This window comes from Protopterus annectens, chromosome 10.part0, assembly GCF_019279795.1.
Source record: "Protopterus annectens isolate FY-2018-M chromosome 10.part0, PAN1.0, whole genome shotgun sequence".
NCBI lineage: Eukaryota > Metazoa > Chordata > Ceratodontiformes > Protopteridae > Protopterus > Protopterus annectens.
The window spans coordinates 944,157,152-944,180,086 of record NC_056744.1 but is presented as its reverse complement, the minus strand read 5'-3'; positions in this window follow the sequence as shown (position 1 = coordinate 944,180,086).

Here is a 22,935-nt window from a genome sequence, read left to right as displayed (position 1 = left end):
CATTTAGGACAGAATATGACTTCAACTTTATCTTGACTGGCTCATTGTTAAACAGAGTATCGTTTCTGAGTATATCCACATTAATTTCAACATTTACTCCAGCAATCAGCTAAAATGTACATGTCACAATTCTGCCGAGCAAATTATCCACATCTGGACCATCCAGCACATATATCCAAAACCAAAGCTGGATTGAACACAGTGCAAACTAGGCACCTGCCGAGGGCCTGATACTTGCAGGGGGGCCTGTCAGCGCCTGCCTTTTCCTGCCACCAATAATTTCTGCGTTCAATAAATTCCAGTACTATGTTATGCCAGGACTCAATTTTCACCCATTCATCAGTGCTTTCCATCTGTAAGAACACTCATCTTTGTAAAAGATGAAAGCACTAACAAATGGGTAAAATTGAGCCCTGATAGACAGTTGTGTGTTATTGCAATCAATAAGTTTTGTTGGTACACAATCATGGTTGCTAAGTTCGTGATTGTGCATCAGCAAAGTAAAGTAATTAAAACAAGTGCCTATTTCCATTCCTCTCAGTAAATTAATAGTATTTACTGTTGCCACTACCAGCAGCAACTTCCCTGCTCTGTATCTGGTTGACCCATAGCATCAGATGTATGAACTCAACACCTGACCTTTCCTTATACAGGGCAGCAACAACAGCACAATATATTTTTTAAACTTCATCTCATTCATATCTATAACATGACTTGGGTAATATTGCCTTCAGCACCAACATAAAGAGAAAAGATATCCATTTTTACTTTGCTGCTGATTCAGGGGGTAAGAATTGTTGGTAGAATCAAAGGACTCATCTACTGATGTTCTACTTATGAGGGGTAGTGGAGACCTTTAATATTAAAATATAATTTTCTGTTCTTTTTGTTTTTTAATTTGCAGTTTCATCCCACTGCCAGATACTGCTCCTTTAAAATGAAGGTGTTTTATACTGTTCAGTTTTACAGAGGTGTTCTCTTCTTCCTCTGTGATTTAATTGTTGTTTTTTCCTCTGATCTTGTCACCCCTCTAAGGCTTGCTGCTTGATTCTGTTGCTGGCGTAATCATATTTGCATTAGCTTGCATCCATGAGGTGGGAAAGACAGGAGTATGCATGGCTGAGTTTGAGTATATCTACCTCTAACTGTTAAAACTAACTGGTTCCTCAAGCTGTTTAAATAACGTTACACAAATTTTGTGCTTTTATTTTGGTTCCCCCTTATTGTAAAAACTGTGAAACTGCTCTATCTGCTAAGGCAGGAGGCATAAATGTTAGCAGACTATTATACACATAGCTCTAACTATCCCTTTGCCTCTCATTATAAGGAGCATTTTTCATTTTGAGTCTTAAGAAGTTCATGGCTGTTTAACATTAAAAATCTAACTCTTAGCTGCCCAGTATTTAACAAAATGTCCCTGATTTTACCTCATATTGATCTATTGCTTGCAAATTTTTTGATTTTAAGGTATGTCAAATTTTTGAGGACTACAGTCACTAAATAATGATAGAAACTTGAGTTCCAGACTTTGTATCTTTCAGAAAACTTGTGCTTATGAAAAACCTAGTATTCTACAGCTTTATCAGTATATAAGAGCAACACTTAAAATATGACCCCAAATGTATGCCTTTGTCCTTCATTGTTGGCTTTGTCCATGAATCTTGCACTAAGAGATTGAGAGCTGTGCAATCAAAGGCTCAGCACATATTTAAAAATTATTTTACCTATTAGCCAAGGTAAATAACACTACACCATGTCAATTCATCAAAATAACATTTTCTGAGTATACAGTAACACATTTTAATCACATGACTTTCCTGTTTGAAGCTGTAATTGTTTCATATTTTGCCCATTTGTTCCACATTTTGGAGATGGAAAGTGAAGAGTTATGGAAATCTTATGTTTTGTTTTTGAGCTTTTACATCTAAAAGTAAGTGATGGATAGGATTTGTGTTAGTGCTACCAACCTTTTTTTTTTCACTAAGTGGTCAGAGGCAGGCAGAACACCATCAGAGGCTCCTTTAAAAGGTCCACTGGGATATGTGCATGTTTTACTAAAAATGGAGACATCTTACTAAGATGTTTTGGGAATTTTCAGGTCATAAATTCTGACTTATGGTCCTTTTGATTTTGGCTTGGTTTTCTTGCTATATACTCCCTCCTGCTGCCATGGTATATTTCCTTTACTACAGTAAGTGCAAGTTCTGTGTAATATGCACATGAGATGAGATCCTTGTTTTGTTACGTTTATGATATGCACACTGAGAAATTGAAAAAGAAAATGATTTATGGTAATGGGGAGAAATGAACAAGTAAAGGGATGCTGACATGATTAGGGGGACCCTGGTCTTTACCCTGCCTAGGACCCTATTTGACCATGATGCAGCTCCACCTAGAACTCATACTTGCACCCCCTTCTGCTCAGTCATTGCTACGAATTTTCCTATTCAATTGAGTTTGCCTGCAATGCTGCATACTCCTATTTCTGATGCATGCAACTGCAGACACCTTGAAATGCATCTGTAAGCACCTCATGGTATTACAGTAACTTCAATACCTGTATTTATTTTAAAGCTTACTGTGGTCCCATGTATTGAGAGTTTGACTTGCAAGTCTATTTCAGTAATTGGGATTACAGTCACAGAAGCCAGGAAAAAAAATTCTAAACCTTTTCCTCAATTTTGTTCGATGTGGCAGCTTATTTTATTAACTTTCTTGTATACACAGCAGCAAAATGCTCTGTCTTGCTGCATTTCTTACAAATGTTGCCACTTGCAGCACACTGCTCAGACCTAGTGCATGCATCGCTGTATCTCATGTATTTGTTAAACTTGCATTCTCTCTGCTTCTCGTGTACATGCTTACTTTGACCATAATCATGCTATTTACTGAATTTCCCTTTTTTGTGTGTGTGTTTTACATAAACACACGATTTCCTGAACTTAAATTAACATTTTGCCTCTTTATACACAAAACATTTACTGTATTTATTTTAACTTACTTATTTTAGTATTTTGTCTCTTTACTTATTTGTCCATACTAACAGTCTGAAATGCAGTTTGGAAAGTTAAGGTGTCTTCCAGCTGTAATGTTTGACACGCCAGTATCAATCAGCCCAATTACAGTTCTTACATTTGTTCATTTTGTTTTGTCTGATTAAACCCATAGTATTCAGATAAATAAGTGCCAGACAAATGCATGCATAAATTCTCACAGCTTGAATACATCTGCAAAATCATAGCCTTTCACAAATAATAATTTTTGGAACAAATATTCCTTTAGTTTACTTGCTAATCATATATAACACTCTGGCTCTTTGAAAATTAAAAGACAGGCAAATGGCATAAAGTTTTTATCTCTATATTTTTACCTTGTCAGTCTTTGTTCTGTTCGTAAGCATGTGAATCTCTGCCTTCATGATGGGCAGGCTAATGGTTGTACAAAACTAAATGGTTCTAAAATGTTTGCCATTTTATTAATTTGGTATTATATTTTGGCTGAAATTGGTAAAATGAATTTAGTTTGAGGAAAAATGATAACATTTTGGTAAAATCTTCTTACTCTGAACTCTGTAGAATCTCCCTGGCAGTTTTGGTACAGTTTCTGGCAATGAATGTCATTTTTTCCATTTAGACTCAATAATTTTAAGTAAAATATATCCTAATGGAATGACCCCCTGTCACACCTTCTACTTATGATACCAGACTGAGTTGTTTAATAATTGCACTAAACTTAGCATTGCAGGTTAGGATGCATAGTGAATGCCAGAACAGATGGCAACATTCTGAAAACACAGTTACCATTATGATTTCTTTTTCAAGATTGAGCCAGTGTTTATATGCATTCTAGGTACTAACTATTCTAAAAGGTACAGGCAAATTTACACAACCATACATTTATACATTGGAAAGCAGTGCAAGGGGTCATACTCCTAAAAAAAGCATTTTTTTGCCTATAGATAGATAGATAAGTAGATACAGATACATATACATAACATACATATATAAATAGATATAGGCATAACAAAGCTATACTTAAACGTGTGTGTGCGTGTGTCATCAGTATCAACCCCTCTTTTCTCATTTTCTACTCTGGATCTCATCAACTTCTGGCATCTCTTTCATTTCAATGCTACTCTTACACGTTCTGCAGAAGTCATGCCTGACTGTCACAGGTCTTCTCTCACAAATCTTGCCTTCTTCCTGTCTGTCCAAAATCTTCTTCACTAGGTTATTTTCTGCTTTCCTGCAAATGTGCCCAAACCACCATAATCTTGTCTAATTTACCTTCTCTGCAATTGGAGTTACTTGGGATTCTGCACTGATGTGCTAATTTCTTCCTCTAACCCATAGTGTGTATCCTACCACCCATCTCGGGTACCTCATCTGTGTTACCTTTAGTTTCCCCAAATGCTTTGCCTTTACTGCCCAGGTTTCTGAGCCATACAGTAGTACCGGTTGCACCACTGTTTTGTACACCTTACCTTTCAGCTTCCTGCATTTTTCTGTCATATACTACCCCTGACACTCTGTGCCTTTTGGCTGCAGCTCCTATGATCCTATCTTTAACCTACTCATCCAGACTTCCCTTCTCCTCAAACACCCTCTAAAGATACCTGAAGTTGTTAATCTGTTTCACTATTTTCTCTTCTATCCCAATTCTCATCTTCTTTGCATTTTCCCCATTTGCTGCCATTACAACTATCTTATCTGTACTCAGTTTTGTGCAATGTTCCTTCAGTTTGCATTCCTTTCCCACTATCCTTTGCTGAACATCTTGTTCAGAGTTTGCCAGTAATGCCACATTGCTTGCATACAGCAACTTTATTGATTCGTCCCCTTCAACCTGTTTGCTAATATAGTCCATGACCAGTATGAATAGAAGGAGGCTCAGAACTGAAGCCTGATGCATACCCACTCCCATTGAGACCGCTTTGTGAGTCTGAACATTGTTTGTGCGTGTGTCACTGGGGTCTTATAAAACCCTAATTCTATCAATATTTCTGGGACTTTGAACCATTGCAGGACTGCCTAAATTAGGTTTCTTCAGACTTTACTTACTCCAAATCTAAGAATGCCCAGTTGGACACTTTCCTCATCTCTAGCTTCTTCTCAGCTATCTTTCTTACTGCAAACATTGGGTCTTGTCATTCATCCTTTTCTTCCTGTACTAACATAGATGACAAACAGGTGGGGTAGTTCATTTAGATACTTTATTACATAGAAACACATCTGGATGGATAGCAGCATTATAAAATATTAACGAACTGATTAGCAGGCAGACCTTACAGACATACATTCTTACATCTTAACAGCTTAATACAAAATGGCAGTCAGATTGGCACGTGCTCAGTATTTATACACTTGTGCAAGCCCTTAAATAGCTTTAAAGATACATACACACACATTGTCATCTCATGTCAATCTCGAAACCTGCCAATGGAGATTGCCATACAGTGCATAACAGGAACGTTACCATTCTCTTCACTGTGGTGCGATCTCAGAGTTCATAGGTTCATACATTCATAGGTAGGTACTAGGCTATCTGCCCGAGGACATTTATAAGCCTAGTCAAAGTGTGTCGGCTTTTGCCACCTCATTGATTAATTAACCGATCCTCTGTCAAGCAGAGCCAATGAAGTGATCCCAGGGGTGTATTTTCTGATACCCATCCACTCGTCAAGGTTTCTCTTGAAGAGTGTTAGTGAGGGGCTCTGCTTAATGTAGTTTGGAATTTTGTTCCAAAGCATGGGGGGGTCTCTGTGACAGGAATCTATCCCTCTAACATGTTCTATTTATTGTGGCGAGGTTTCGCTCACTAGAGCGCGTGGCTCGCAATGACTTGGATTTCTTTAGGTGGAGCATGTCCATCAATTCTGAGTTGGACATGGCTTTGTAAGTCAGGCAGAGATCACCTCTTGGTTGGTATATTTAAGTTGCAGGGGGTGTGGAGAGGGTAAGCCCCCTCACATGGGCGGTGCAGGGGGGCTTGCCTCACCTGCAAAAATGTGATTTGTGATGTTGTATTGTTTCAGAGTTTTGTTTTGTTTCATTTCGAGATTCCACAACTTTGATGTTCTGAGTTTCTGCAGTTAGAGCTTCAAAATTGTCGAATTTCAAAATTACAAAGTGGAACCATATATATATATATATATATATATATATATATATATATATATAAAGAGAGAGAGAGATAGAGTGGTATACTGCCCTTAGTCATTGGGTATGGTTCCAAACTTGCCTTGAGCTGTTCCCCTTCTTATAAAAGCAAGGGTCACAGATGGAGAGATGGAAATGTTGTTCTCTCTGACAGTCAGAGAGAAAGTATTATGGACAAACACACAGGCAGGAACATGTACAGTATGAAGTGTAGTATTGGTGTACTTTTACTCCAGGGACATTCATCAGAAAAAGGGCTGTGAAATGTAAGACATAATTTTCTGCTGAAATTTTGAGTTGACACAGTTGATGATCAAGGTCAGTTTACAAGCACACACACACACACACACACACACACACACACACACACACACACACACACACACACACACACACACACACACACACACACACACACATACACACACACACAGTCGCACACACACACACAGTCACACACAAATACAGAAGAAGCCCTCTGCTTTAGCACTGGTACATTAACTAATGGCAGATGTCCTGTATACTGAAAGGCATAATAATGTGGCAAGACTGTTGTGTATGGGATTATGCAAACATTACAATATTGAAGTAGCTGACAAGCATTGGAAACATAAGCCACAAAACATTATAGAGAATAATGAAGGTTATATCACATGGGATCACTTATTCCTTACAGTTAAAAAAAATAGATGCAAGAAAACCAGATATAGTAGTCAATGAACAGAAGACAAAAGTAGCATTGACCATTGAAACTGCTATACCCAGTGATCACAGTGTCTTACATACAGAGGCACAAAGCCATAAATTGCCAGGATTTGCAGGAAGAAATGTGGGCAATGTGGCAGAATGATACCCAGACAGTTCCAAATGTAGAAGGAGGAACAATGGGTTTCATAAAAAGAATTTACAGTCATATTTACATATCCTACTGATACATGTAACTCCGTATGAATTGCAGAAGATGTCAGTTCTGGGCACATTGAGGGGGCTGCAAAGAGTACTTTTGGCTAACATCAAAGACTGAAACAATACTAAGTCCACAAACTTTAATTATAGTTTGACTTAAGAATGGGGCCCATTCCTGTCATGGTATTAGAAGCCCAAAAGACTTAGAGAAATTAAACTGAGTGAAAGGATAAAATTAGCTCCCACCCAATTACATTGCTGGGGGTTTACCAGATGAATGGATAAGGATCTAAAGAGAAACCTCAATACCAATCTGCTGAGAGGCACTTGTTGGTTCAGATGTAGTGGCATCAGCATGGTATGCTGGATGTCTAGGATTTGAGTCTCTAGTGAGAGCTAATGTTATCCTTTCATTTTTGTGATTCTAACACTGCAAAAGCTGAGAGGTTTCTGTGTGTGTATTCTTGAATGTGTGTGTGTGTGTGTGTGTGTGTGTGTGTGTGTGTGTGTGTGTGTGTGTGTGTGTGTGTGTGTGTGTGTGTGTGTGCATGTATGTGTGTGCTTGTAAAAGTGAAGCAGTAAATAATATAAAGAGTATAGAAAAACATTCTGGCATTCCAAAGCAAGATAGTTTTTGTACTAGCTTTTATAAAAAAATAAATAAATCAGACAATTGTAGATTGTGTAAACTGGAGAATACTGAAGGAAAGTGGTGCATTTTTTATTTTTATTTTTTGAGAGAAACAGCTTAGATAGTTGTTTAGACCAGTTGGCATAATGGTTAAAGTTTTTACCTCCTGTGCATAAGGTACAAGGTTTGATCCTGATATCTGGCCAATACTTGTTTGGAGTTTGCATGGTCTCCCTGTGTCTCTGAGGCAGCTGGGGGTTACCTCTGAAAAACATGCTGAGTGTTTCCATCTCAAACTTACCAATGAATGGAGCTGTGGACACCAACTCTACATGGTGCCCTATAGGGGAAGAGTTGTACAGGCCAACTGCTTTTGTCATCTACTGTGGTGTGATCCTCAAGATAGGAGAACACATCACAGACTGTACACTGTTGCAGGGCTAGCCAGAGTCAGAATACAGTGTTTTGCAATAATGAAAAAAATATTCTGCTCATCAGAGCCTGAATTTCATGCATTTATAAGTTATCCTGCATTGCAAGCAAGTGAAAATCCAGGTCTGTTAATACTACTGAAAAGAAATGTACTGCTTCTGAAATACATTGTTTTTGTACACACTTTTGGAAATCATCTATATGCTAAAAGGGAAAAAGCAAGAGTTGTGCAGTATGTGGAAGAACTGACAAATGGTGGCACTTTATTAACTGCAGTCTGAGGCCTTGAATGTTAACTTACCAATGAATGGAGCTGTGGACACCAACTCTACATGGTGCCCTATAGGGGAAGAGTTGTACAGGCCAACTGCTTTTGGCATCTACTGTGGTGTGATCCTCAAGATAGGAGAACACATCACAGACTGCACACTGTTGCAGGGCTAGCCAGAGTCAGAATACAGTGTTTTGCAATAATGAAAAAAATATTCTTCTCATCTGAGCCTGAATTTCATGCATTTATAAATTATCCTGCATTGCAAGCAAGTGAAAATCCAGGTCTGTTAATACTACTGAAAAGAAATGTACTGCTTCCGAAATACATTGTTTTTGTACACACTTTTGGAAATCATCTATATGCTAAAAGGGAAAAAGCAAGAGTTGTGCAGTATGTGGAAGAACTGACAAATGGTGGCACTTTATTAACTGCAGTCTGAGGCCTTGAATGTTGCTATCTGCTGTCTGTGGCAAAGTGCATAATTTCATGCAGCATTGAAACTTTCCAGGAGCTGCTGGTCATTATGTGCATATTTCTATGAAATTCTGCATTGTTAGGGGTGCTGTTTGAGCAGCAGTGAGAAATTTATGGTAAAGTTTATGAGGCATCTGAATAATGTGTTTCCTAGTATTGAATTGTTAGTACTTAAGAACTAGTATACTATAAAATAGTTTCCCTGTGTTCATAGAGTATTGAGACTCTTGCTCAATCAATAAAAAAGGGTATTTTTGACAGTAAAATCATAGCCTCAAAAATACTTTAGCAAAAAATCTAGTCATTTTCTAAAACTAAAGGTGAAGTAAAAGTGAAAATCTCTGTCAGAAAAATGGTGCTTATTGTTAAGTAAAACAAGCAAGTGAAAAGGTGGTTCACTGCTGTATAGCACAGGAAAGAAAACTGTGTGCAAACTTGATAACATGTTTGTAAGTTGCCTGTACTGGACAGGAAAGACAAAATAAGCAATACGTAGAACTAATATTAATCTGCTATCATAGAAGTAGAGAAAAACTCTATTGACTTAACAACATTTGCTTATTTATTTACCCTTTGTTGACTGGGTTATTGACTAGGATAGTAGCCTCTTTTCAGGGGAGACATGAGCTGCCATTTATCATACTAGGAGAATAGGTGCAGTAAGATCTTTTATGTTCACCTGAGCTACCACCAACTCAAGCAGACAGGACCTCAGTTTAACATCTCATCCAAAGGAGTGCAGCGCCCCCCTTATGCTGCACTGCAGTATAAGCAATCAATCTACTCAGTGTGGTAATAGAACCCACAGCCATCCTCAGCAAAGGCAAGTATACTGCCGATTGTGCACTGATGATTCAACTAATAAAAGCACTGTTGCCAACTAAGTGTGGCGCAGTGGAAGGAGAGTGCTTTGCACCAGAATTTCTTAGTAAGGAACAAATGAATGGCTTGAAGTCAAGTGTTGAAACATGCAAAAGGAAACCTTAGTTTTACATAATTAGTCTGGTCCTGGTTATAAGTGAAATGGAACACATGAGGAGCAGAGCATTTTTGTTGATAAGAAACAAGAACTTGCAGAAAAGATACTGGAACTCCTAAAGGAACAAAGAGTTGCAGCAAAGGGTGACCCACCTAAAACAGAAATACATTAAATACTCTTGATGCTATATAATTATGTAAGATAAAGTCAAAGCATTAACAGACAGTATAGAATCTTAAGGTAACCAGAGGCTGAGGATGCTCTGTTCAAGCAGAAATAGTTTATAACCAGGGTGGAAGTGAGAATTCCTGAGTATAAAGAGAAAAGGACAGATAGATTTCAAGGTTATTTGCTGACCCTGACCAGAAAAAAATGTGCAAAGTACAAAAGATAATGAAATTGTGGATATTTTTTAATGAGTCCTTTGCAGTTTCTGTACAAGTGGGTAAACTAACATTTTAAAGTAAGAGTGAAAGTACTTAGTCAAGTGGCATCACAATCAAAAAGAAAAATAACAAAGTGACTATATGTGGAACTATGAAAGATAAAAGCAAAGACAGCCTCAAACCTAATCTGACAATATGTGTTTAGAAAGTGAAAATTAAAAAAAATATGGCAAGACCTGCAAAAAAATGAGTTCTCTGCTTGACCTAAAAAATAAATATTCAGAAAATAAAATCTTCAAATGAGTCTCCAAATGTACAACTTCAAGAGGCCATAAATAGAATTTAGAACTGTATACAGGCTCATACTCACAAAGGTGAAGTAATTAAATTTCTACAAGAAAAGAAGTCTAAAAACAAATGAAAGTAAATAGCTAACACTGACTAGTTAATATCTCACAGACTGCACAAAAAAGAGAGGAGAAGTAAATATTGTGGGAAGAAATAGCCAGGGAATTGTTATGGCTAGCCTTGTACAGGTCCTAGGGCCGATAGCCTAGTACCACCCTATGAACCTATGAGAGATAACAGCAAATTAAATGCATTTAATTAACATATGCCAGAACTGAAACAAAAATACAAAAATAATAAAAACCTTTTAAGTGTGTTCCAGGAAGAAGAGAGAACGCTAAGTGGAAAAATGAATGACCAGTATGTTAAGTTTATATAAAGAAAATGAAGTCTCTCTGTAAATGAGAGCTCAGTAATTGGGCAATGACTGATGCAAAACTATATGAAGAAGATGAGAGTTTTAAGTGTCTTGAAGCCATAGCAAACATACATCGACTAAGTGGGATAATCTAGAAATGGGAACAATAGTTTTTAAGCCTTGTATAGTAGGGCTGAAAAGAAAGGCTGATACTATTCAGCAGAAATGTAGTGAAATGAAGAATGAAAAATTAAAACCTCTTTTAGAACATGACACCGCAAATACAAATATGTATGATAACTATATACATCTATCTACACATATACTATACTGAGACACATGAAGGAATTCAAAATACAAGAATACTCAGATTGAGCTGACAGTTACAGAAGTTAAACCCAAGCATAACAGAGTAAGAGATAAAACTATAAAACACACCAAAGAAATTGGCACTCAGAAAAAGTAATACCAAATTCTGTACCAGTACCAATAGGAAAGGGAAATGCCTTAGACCTGACAACCACATTGATGAGCCTTCAAGGAGAGTTCATTGCCATACCTACTCCCACCTAGGACATGTTGCCAAATATTGCCACAAATAGTGGAATAGTACCCTACCAAGGAATTTGTTTACTATCTGAGGTGGGACCTGTGCAGCCAACATTGCCAATCCCACAGGTCTGAGTTGATGGGGTAGTCATGTGGTATTGTTTACACTAGCAACCTGCTGTAGGATATAGAGAGCTCCAGTTCTGCTGTGAATGAAGGAGACCACATTTCTTCTTCAAAAAGGAATGGTTAGAAAAAGAAAGAGAAATGTGGATCTCTCTTGCACAGAGAGGAAGTCTTGTAAAAAGCCACACAGTTAAGGGCCTATACAGAGACAGACTGAGTATTGCAGATCTTGTTCCCAGGTAGAGGGAAGAAATATTGAAAGACACACAGGGTGGCATCTGAGGGAGTTAAAACAAGTAACAAAAACTTTGCCTCATATTTTATGAACTAGAAATGGGCCACAACAGATAAGAAATTATTTCTAGAGACTTTTTGAGTTGACATGGCTTAATATAACAACTGACCTTACTTTTCAATTAAAAATGGGTAAGGCATTGTAAATAATGGATAGTTGAATATAAAGCCAGTATATACATACATAAACACACGCGCGCGCGCGCGCACACACACACACACACACACACGTACAAGCATGAGTCCCCTATATATATGTATATGTGTATACATATATATATATATATATATATATATATATATATATATATATATATAATTCATTTTTTTACTGATTTTTCTGTTAGTAATCAATAAGCTCTGGTTCCAGTTAAACTACAAATAATTATTCACTTCTCCATTGCAACTTATTTTTGTCTCTTTCATGTATTTTTGAAATCAAACTTCTTGGTCATACCCATTACTTTCATAAATGAGCTTTCTATGCATAATTCAAATTCTCTGTAAAAATAAAAACATTTGTTTGCAGTGTCTTATGAATCTACCTGTTCAGGTCATAAACTTCTGCCCTACTTTTTCTCAAAAAACTTTTTGATGAATGTCTACTAGTTTTTGAAGTTTTTAAATATTTTCTTTACGTGTTGCTATCTCTGTGTTTTCTTCCTATCTCCCTGTAGTCATTGATATGTGTATGTCTTTCCTCCATTCTCATTTCATATAGGTTTGGATGGAGACCCTGTGACATTTTTCTTACTTTCCTCCATACTGATTCTGTTCAGTCTATATTTCTGCGAAGACATTCTGTGCTGTACTGTATGCATTACTGAAGATGGGCTTCTTAAATGACTGCGCAGTGGAACAACAGTACGTTTTTTCTTTTAGTGAACTGTTTATTAATTCTTCATTTGACTTGTACATCTTTTAAGCTCTGTAACATTACTACTTTCAAAATTATTTCTCATTTTTCTTGGTCTTACAAATTCATGTTTGTCTGTCTGTATGCTCCTGAATTCTTTTCCTAGAAAACACTGCATTGTACTTGTGTGGTTCTCTGCTGACACGTATCAGACTATTAAATTCACTTTTCTAGATTTATACATTTATACAAAAATGAAACTGTTAATTCACTATTAAAAGCAATGGATATTAAAATGATTACATTGAAGAGATATTTAACAGTTATAAGATTATCCATCAAGGAGCAGCTTTTTAAACTAAACTTTGTGAGACCCTGAAAATGCCAAAATAATAAATTGTTTATTTATCCCCCATAGAGGATGAAATAGTTAACACCATCCAGAGAGAAGCTGTGTTCCTTAAAGTCTTTGCTAAAGCACCAGCTTAGTTAAACTCAGCTTTGACATTCCTTCAGGTTAAGAAATGTCAAATTTTCAGCTATAGCAACCACATCTGAAAAACACCATCTCAAACTTAAGATACATTATTTTCCTCTGTGAAGGGCTTGATGAATCTGTTTTCAGAAGATTCATCTCCAGCCACCAATAATATCATTATGCAGGACTCATAATTAATATTTATTGAATAAGAAAACGCATAAATGAAATAAATGGTATGGAGATAAAATATCAAAAATTATTTAAAGACTTTTATATATGATAACTAACTCCTGACTGGCATTTTTTTTGAAGGGCTTGGAAATTATTATGCAGTTCTCATATGACAGCAATTTTCATGAACTAATGCAAAAATGTGCAATCATAATTTACAAGTGGATTTGAACTGTCCTTAATCTTATTAGGATGAATGTGCAGTAAAACATAAAATTAAGATGGTGGCAGTTACTTCAGTGAATGGAAAGAAGCTGATTAAATATGAAGCCTTTGATATTTACATAGAATCCTGCCATAACGTGTATACATAATGCTGAATCATTTAACCAGAAACTTAGTGAAATACAGAAATACAATTTCATTAGAGATGCAAATGATTTTAAGGTGCGGTAGCTTATATTCAGAAGCTATTTTTTGCTACAGAGCTATAATCTTGTATTTTTAATTACACAACATGAAAATAAATAGTATAGTCACAAAGTGCATTTCACTTATTAAACAATCATAAGAAACTTTTACACAGGTTATATTTCAAAAAAGCAATATACATACCTCTCAACCTCTTAGTGCAAAAAATCTGGACGAAGCCTGAGGGAATGGGGTGACAAAGGCCCAAAAATAGGGACAGATTTTAAATACTGCTCTTACAAACTTAGAAAGTTGCTAGAATAAAAAGATCTGTCTTAGCATGCATTTTTCAGATGGGTATGAAGTCTGAAACACAAACATATATCATTATTTAGTGACTTCAGTCCTCAGATTATCCCAGTAATTTGCCAAAAAATCATAAATGTTATGACGAACAGACCAAAAATATGAGGCAAAAATCTGGACAGTTGAGAAATATGGCAAGAGGCTTACCTGCTGGGGATAAGAGAGAGGGTTTATTTTACAAGGAGAAATTAGTATTTGTTTAACAGCCACCGGTGATGAGGACACCATGAATCATAATTATGTCTTTGTCACAATTGCATCTGCAGAACTACTGGCCAAAGGTAAGCTTGTATTTAAGTTATCTAGCCATAAATTAAACAGGGTTCAGAAGGGAATTTATTACCGAATGTTTTTTTTCCCTTCATTTATACCTGAATATAGACTTTTAGCTTACTTTCAGAAATATTTATGTTCATCATGAGCTAGAATAAAAGAAATTTCACCAAACCTCATGCCAGGTTTATCATAAACTTGAATAAATGCAATTCCACCAAAACGTACAGTTCTTTCCTCATTTTTATAAACAATGGGCCAGATTCATGAAGGCTTGCACTGAGTCTAAGAGTTGAGTAAGACTCCATCCAGCCAATATGTCTGCCGAGTGATCCAGGAACAGCTGGCAGGGGCGTGCAAGAGAGCTCCTAAAACGACTCTTGCACGGACAGTGTTAGTTTATGCAAATTACCTCATTTGCTGCTGAAAGCTATGCAAATGAGGTAAATTTGCGATCCAGGAAACACTAACCTGTCCGAGTAAGAGTAGTGTTATTTGCAGAAATGTACTCGGTTGGCAACTTAATACCGTTCTGCAAATAGCAAAATGGAGCTATGACAGCTCCAAATAAAGGATGCATCCAGTTAAGGAAGCATGCCTATGGCCAAATATACAGCCATTGGCATTTTTATCCATTGCAACATAATAAAAAAATAACTTTTTTTATCCTCGATCTCCGATGTTTAAGCGTAGCGCAGCACCGCACAAATGTGCGGGGCTCAAAAATCCCTAAAAAACAAATAAAAGCCACAAATAGGTATTTTATTCACAATATTCATCTGCCATGCAGGTGAATGGCAGGCTGAAGACAACATGGCTACTGAGTAGTGGTTGCTAAGGGGGGAAGCTCAGTCTGAGAGATGTAACCAAGCATTAGTAGGCAATCATATGCAAATGAGTATAAGGATAGAGAATCCCAAATTTCCCTGCCATGTGAACCATGTCCCTAGAGTGTAAGAGTAGGATTAGGCGAGTAACAGAGTAGACGATAGGTGACATCATGAGGGGGTATGTATCAAAAAGACTTAAAGCTTATTGGAGCAGAGTGGCATGTGGTTGCTGTGAGTTACTCAGGACTGGAAGAGGCATGTCTACAGTTGTCTAAACTGAAACCCAGAAACCGAAGGTGTATGCCGTGGCTATCACTGAAGTTTCTTGCAAAGCTGCTTACACTGTGTGCACACGTGTTCGCACCTGTAAACCCGTCTAAGCCTGAGTGCGCATGTGTGCACCCGTGTAAGCCTGTGTAAGGCTGTCTAAGCCTGTATGCATGAATGTGCATCCGCCTAAGCCCGTGTAAGCCTGTGTAAGGCTGTGTGCACGTGTGTGCGCTCGTGTGCGCATGTTTGCGCTTGTTTCCGCGACTCTGCCCTGTGGAAACAAAAATGGGAAAAGGAAGGAAAGGAAGTAGTAGGAAGTTAACCAAGGAGAACTAGCAGAGCTGCCATGTGAAATCAATCAGAATCAGCCAATTACACAGGCAGTACACTAACCCAGCCCAGCCCAGCACTTAACCCACTGCAAACAACATTCCCCCGTGTTTTTCTCAGAAACACTGCAACACTGCAGTCTACAAAAAGAAGTGAAAACTTTAAAAGCCTAACTGAGACAGAAAAATGTTAGGGGCTGCCATTGCTATTATAAGGTGACATGTGCAAGATGCTGAGGGTGGTGCCATTGCAAATGTTGCTGAGCAAACCACAGTGACAAGACGGAGAAGAGTGTACAGACCCAGGGTAACCTACCAGGGGCTACATGTGTTGGAGGTAGTGGAGTGCTATAGAGTGGACAGAGAGCTCCTGCAGCAAATTGTTGAGCTGTGCAGGCCATGCCTCACACACAGAACCAACAGAGGGGAACCCATCCCAGTGGAAACCAAGGTATGTGTTGGCCTAAGAGTACTAGCAACAGGTACCTTCCAGAGACCAACTGGTGATATGATGGGGATTTCACAGGCATCAGCATCCAGGGTACCTCACCAGTTCCTGAATGCCATGTCAGCACATGTCGGTGATCATGTATATTTCCCCAATTCCCGTGAGGTATTGGCCAGCAACATGCGTCTCTTCCATCAAATAGTGGAATACCCTGAGGTAGTGGGTGCAATTGACTGCACGCACATACACATCAACTCACCAGCCGGAGACCGGAGTAGGGCCTACATCAACTGCAAGGGCTTCCACTCCATCAACTGCCAGGTCATGTGTGATGCCCAGGGCATAATACTGAATGTGTGTGCTGGCTACCCTGGAAGCTACCATGATTCCCATATCAGGCATCTGTCACAGCTGTACCAGACATTTGCCAATGGGGACATCCCTGACAGTCACCTAGTGGGGGATGCTGGATATGCACTGGAGTCATGGCTGATGACACCCATCAGAAATGCACACACACCTGAACAAGAACTCCATAATGAGGCACATGCACAAACAGGAAATGTAATCGAGCATGTGTTTGGGATGTTCAAGTCATGGTTCCATTGCTTGGACATATCTGGTGGAGCCTTGCAGTCCTCACCAACTACATGTACCCAAATTGTCATGGTATGTGCCATGCTACACAATATGATCCTGCAAAAACAGTTGCAGCAGGAACAGCATGGGGTAGAGCCAAACAGCCCACCGCCATTGCCAAGGCCTGCACAGGTGCAGCATGACTCAGAGGAGGAACAATCTGAGCCTGCCCCAGTAGGCAGAAGGAGGCGTGCCCAGTATGGCCTTGGCCTTGGCAAAGAGGCAACGCATAGCACATACACTGGCTCAGTAGGAACCCTGGAAATTATACCTCCCTCTGACTAGCACATAAAATAATAGGGATGCCTAACTTGACACTACCTATTTCCAAACATGTATAGGGAGTGTAGTATGTGCATCCGACATAGGCAGCCCTGCAGCACCACCTGAGGCATGATTGCCATGTTCTAAGCAATATAAAGCAGTGTTAAGCAGCTTTTACCAATATCTAGTATATGTAAACAAAATTGCTTGTGCCAACTAGTGCAACGTCGGGCAACATTGAGCAATGTTGGCCAAGGTTGGCCAAAGTTGACCAAAGTCAGTTAAACATGCTCATATCTGCTTTACTGCTCCTTAAGCAGTCTGGTCTGCCCAGCATGAAAATAAAAAGCAATGACAGGGCTTAAACCCAGGATACTGTGCACTATAGTCACAGTACTGAACCACTGAGCCATGATAGCATTTCAGTGGCAATGACACAGCAGGATAATTGTACGCTAATGCAAACACAAAGAAATGCATTATCATGCCCCTAAAGATGCAAATGGGTAACCTCCCCCAAAAGCCTATGCAGACAGAGAACATCAGGCTAGGCGGTGTGCTGTGGGTTGTGTAGGCTATGAAGTCGCAGTGTAATATACGTGACATTGGACGCTAACATCTGTAGTACAGTAGTATGCCGCAAGCCACTATGATAGGCAACAGTACAGCCTGAAATGGTGTCCTGTACATAGCAGTGCAGGCATAGCAAATGTGTATAAGTGTCAGGTGAAACCCACATCCTATGTATACCCACAATAACAACCAGGTGTGCCCCCAGGTAGAAATGTACAAAGAATAGCTGTCACCTCTGTATGTGGAAATGTTGATAAGTCTATGCAAAGTGTCGCATGGAAGCCCTGCAGGCACAGCATGATCCCTGTTGATCCATGACACAAAAGTGAGCCCTGCTGTAAAAATACAACTTGATTTTCCATACACATATAGTATAAATGTCTATACCGGGCATGCTCACACACTCCAACAAATGTAGTGGATTCCATTCAGCATCACACTGAAAGGTCATACTGGGCATGTTCACACACTTAAAGAAACAAAGCAAATGACAGGCAGCAACATACGGAAAGGTCATACTGGGCATGCTCACACACTTAAAGAAACAAAGCAAATGATAGGCAGCAACATACTGAAAGGTCATACTGGGCATGCTCACACAGGCTAAATATGGATGTGATAATAAGGGATCTATGGACAAATGTGGATAGTCATCTCAACTTCCTGAAACACATTCACAAAGTGGTTGGAAAATCATGTTATGTGCACACACAAACTGCCAAGGTCTGTGCATGTAAGTCAAAGGAGGTTCCCACTACTCAGCAGTCATCAGACCTGTCAGAGAGTACCACAACACACTTGCGATGAATCCGACTAGGCACGTTCAGCAGCTAGAAAGACCAACGAAGTACCTTAACAAGAGGATTACTGGACTCAAATAGTCACCCCATGCAACAAGACTGAATGTAACCCAATCTGTACTCTGTTGCATACTGTCTACTCAGGAGATCTCTGCCCAACAGACAGGTTCATGTCATGGTTACACTCAGATCTGTTCTGAGTTACAGCTCAATGGCAGTAAATGTACAGAGCCAACTGATATCGCCAATATCTTGGCAGATAGGATCACTGTTAACTTTACCCCCCTCTCACCCATGAAAGAGCACATCTCTATAATGGAAGACTGCAAAGTTGCTGTCATCATGGCTGCACAAGTAATAAACACTCTCCAAAGCCAGTATCACAGCAGCCATGGGACCAGATAACTTCCCAGGCTGCATAGTATCTACTTCCCTGAAGTAAACATTAACATGGCAGGTCTGTGGCTGCTGAAGTTTCTAGAGGACTGCAAACTAGGAGCCATAATTGTAAACACAAGTTATGTGGACATCCTACAAAAGGGCCTCACTGAGACAGATGGCTGCTGTCAAAGCCATGGGCTCTAGCTCAATGCCAAAAGGTGCATTGTCATCCCCTTTGTTAAAAACTCTGTAGCCAAGAACTACAACAGAGGCGGTAGTATACTTCACACACTTGGGTCACAGGTGGACAGTGGATACAACTGTGATAATCACATTCCCACAGTAGTCAGGAAACCCTGCTATGTGGCACACCTCATCACAAAATGTGTCTCATGCAGAATAGAAGAGGACAATGTTCCCCTCTACTCATCACTCACTAGAACTATAATAGAGTACAAAACCACTGCTGCTATGTACCTCACAAGACAACTACAACAACTGGAATGCCAGCAGCAATACCTCACAAAGAGCATTAGCAGCCTGAAATACATGCCATACACAGACCATCTCAAAATACTCCATCCGTACTCCCTTGCATATCACCTACTCAGAGGTGTTCACAGCCTAACATACAAAGCTATGTCAAACACAGAGCTGTTGGATATGCTCCATGTAAAACACTCACAATCCCTCCAACCTGTGGACCCAAAACCACAAGTGAAATACAAAATGGGTGTACCCATTTACCTTATGGATACCCACACCTTCAGGTTAGTGGCACAGCATGAGGCCTAGGAGACCATGCAAGTGCAACTAACATTGACCAAGGCTGCCCATCACATTGTAGCCTGCAACAGCTAACGTACCTTGTCTCAGGAACCTCATTCAGTATTCCAGAGAACAGTGGAAAGTATAAAGGTCCTATCAAACACCATTATATGAGGAGATTGCAACTACCCAAACAGTGAGTGTTGGAATTAGTCATGTACAAAGTACTTCACCCAATGTTTCCTAGAGTTTAAAAACCCTAACACCCTGGAACAGCTGGTCACCATGCCCACTAGAGGTGACAACATACTGGACATGATCATCACCAACATGGGGTACCAGTGTTCCACTACAGAGATAAACCCCTCGCTGGTAATATCAGATCATGAAGTATTCACACTGGACATCCACATCCGGCACCCCCACCCAGTCAATGAAACCACTGTGAAGACATTTGCAAAAGCAAACTGCACACTTCCCAAGACCAAAGTGGAGCGTTCCAAAGCCCTCTTATTATAGGATAATGGTATACAATCTGCAGAATCATTTACAAGTGCATCCTATGAGCATCCACAGGGATGCATGGAATGAGACATCACAAATAAAACCAAGATGCACTCCTCCAAAAATAGGGCAACAATCATGTGGTTGTTGCCCATAAATAAGCTAGACAACAGAAGGAGGAAACGAACACATGATAGAGCCAACTTCACTAAAGGAAAGGCATCACTGATCATTATCAGGGAGAAACAATGATCGCTCATAAAATAATCCAAGGACAGTTTCAAAAGACAAATAGCCAAGGACTGTAAGAATAACAACCACAAAGCCTTCGGTAGCTATACCAGACATGTAGGTGTCAACTTCCAAATATGCTGTCAGCTACTGAAAATAGGAAAGAAATACAACAAACTGACTTTCATTGCACACATCCAGGGGGACAAGTTCAGTGTACACTCCCTCCCCATCACCCCCAAAAGGGCCTGTGTCCATCACAGAAGGATGCAGAGCCCCAGACATCATGGACATCCAGGTAAAGACAGCCCTCACCAAAGCTAAGAACACAGCATCAATGTGACTGGATGGTGTCCCAGGCTCCATCTTACACTAGGCCCATGCGGAACTAGACCCTCACCTACATTCATTGTCCAGACACAAGCGTACCACAGGCTATGTACCCAAAGAATGGCATACACAAACAGTCATCCAGCTCCACAAGGGGGGGGGGGTGCCACAACAGAACATGGACACCATTGCCCAATATGTCTACTCAGCCTGGTCTACAGAGCTATTGAGCAAATTGTCATGGAACCCATAAACAGAGACATTGGAGACCTCCAGACACTGGACTCTCCACATCTTCACCTTGTTAAAGTCAGATCCTGGCTCCTAAACCTAGTTGACTTGTGTCAAACAGTTACCAAGGACATAGATGGAGGTGAAAGTAGTCCACACAGGCCACCTAGACCACACAAAGGACTTTCCACACCATTTCCCACTCTGTCACCATGGACAAGCATACCAACTGGAACATTAACAGCTATGTCACAGGATGGGTGGCTAGGTGGCTCACAGATCAAACACACATGTTCAGAGTTGCTGGTGCCATGTTCAACTCTAAGCCAGTCACAAATGGTATCCCACAGGTCTTGGTCCTGGGACCCCACCTGTTCATTAGATACTGCTCAGAGGTACAGGCAAGCATGGGAGGTGTATCGCTGAACAATTCTGCAGATGAATGGTAACTGTGGTCCATAATCGACTGTATGGCTAACACAGACATCCTCCAGAAGTGTCTTACAGAGACAGATACCTGGTGTCAAAACAATGCCCTGAAGCTGAATGCCAAAGAATGCATAGTCATCCCATTTGGGTACAACAAAATGCACACAAATTACCATATAGGTGGTAATCCAGTATGTACGGAGAAAGTCATTATGGCCCTGGGGACACAGGTAGATAGTAAACTCCCCTTTGATGATCACATGGCCAAGGTGTTTAGACATTCCTTCAATGTAGCCCACCTAATGTCACCTAATGTAACCCACTTTGTATAGTCTAATGATGTCACCATCCTACAAATAAACCTGTGGAAAGAATAACTCACAGTAATGTGTATAGCGCGGCGTGTAAATGCATACTTTTGTAGTATTATAAAGTAGTTAGGTAGTGATTTGAATCCTGCACTCAATAAGTGTTTGTGTGTGGTCTCCTTTGGAAGGAGAAAAGGTTTTGGAGAGTAGTGGAACACCTTAAAAGTGTTAAACCAATCTTTGTCAAGTCTGATGATGTCACCATCCTACAAATATACCTGTGGAAAAGAGACCCCCCCAGTAATGTGTATAGAGCATCGTGTTAATGCGTACTCCTCTAGTATCATGAAGCAGTTAGGTAGGGTTTTGAATTCTGCACTTGACAACTGTGTGTGTGTGTGTGTGTGTGGTCTACTTGGGAAGGAGCAACCTTTTAGGAGAGTAGTAAGACACCTTAAAAGTGGTAAATCATTCTTTGTCAAGTCTGATGTCACCATCCTACATATATACCTGTGGAAACAAGCACACCTGATACTGTGTATAGCGCGTTGCGTTAATGTGTGCTCCTTTGGTATCATGAAGTAGGTATATAGGGTTTTGAATCCTGCACTTGACAACTGTGTGTGTGTTTGTGTGTGGTCTCCTTGGGAAAGAGCAACCTTTTAGGGGAGTAGTAAGACACCTTAAAAGTGGTAAACCAATCTTTGTCAAGTCCAATGATGTCACCATCCTACAAATATACCTGTGGAAAAGAGAACCCCCCCAGTAATGTGTATAGCACGTTGTGTTAATGTGTACTTCTCTAGTATCATAAAGCAGTTAGGTAGGGGTTTGAATCCTGCACTTGACAAGTGTGTTTGTGTGTTGTCTCCTTGGGAAGGAGCAACCTTTTAGGAGAGTAGTAAAACACCTTAAAGGTGTTAAACCAATCTTTGTCAAGTCTGATGATGTCACCATCCTACAAATATACATGTGGAAAAGAGAACCCCCAGTAATGTGTATAGCGCATCGTGTTAATGCGTAGTCCTCTAGTATCATGAAGTAGTTAGGTAGGGGTTTAAATCCTGCACTTGGTGAGTGTGTGTGCTCTATGTGTGTGACAGTGTTGGTCATTGTGTTGGGGGTTT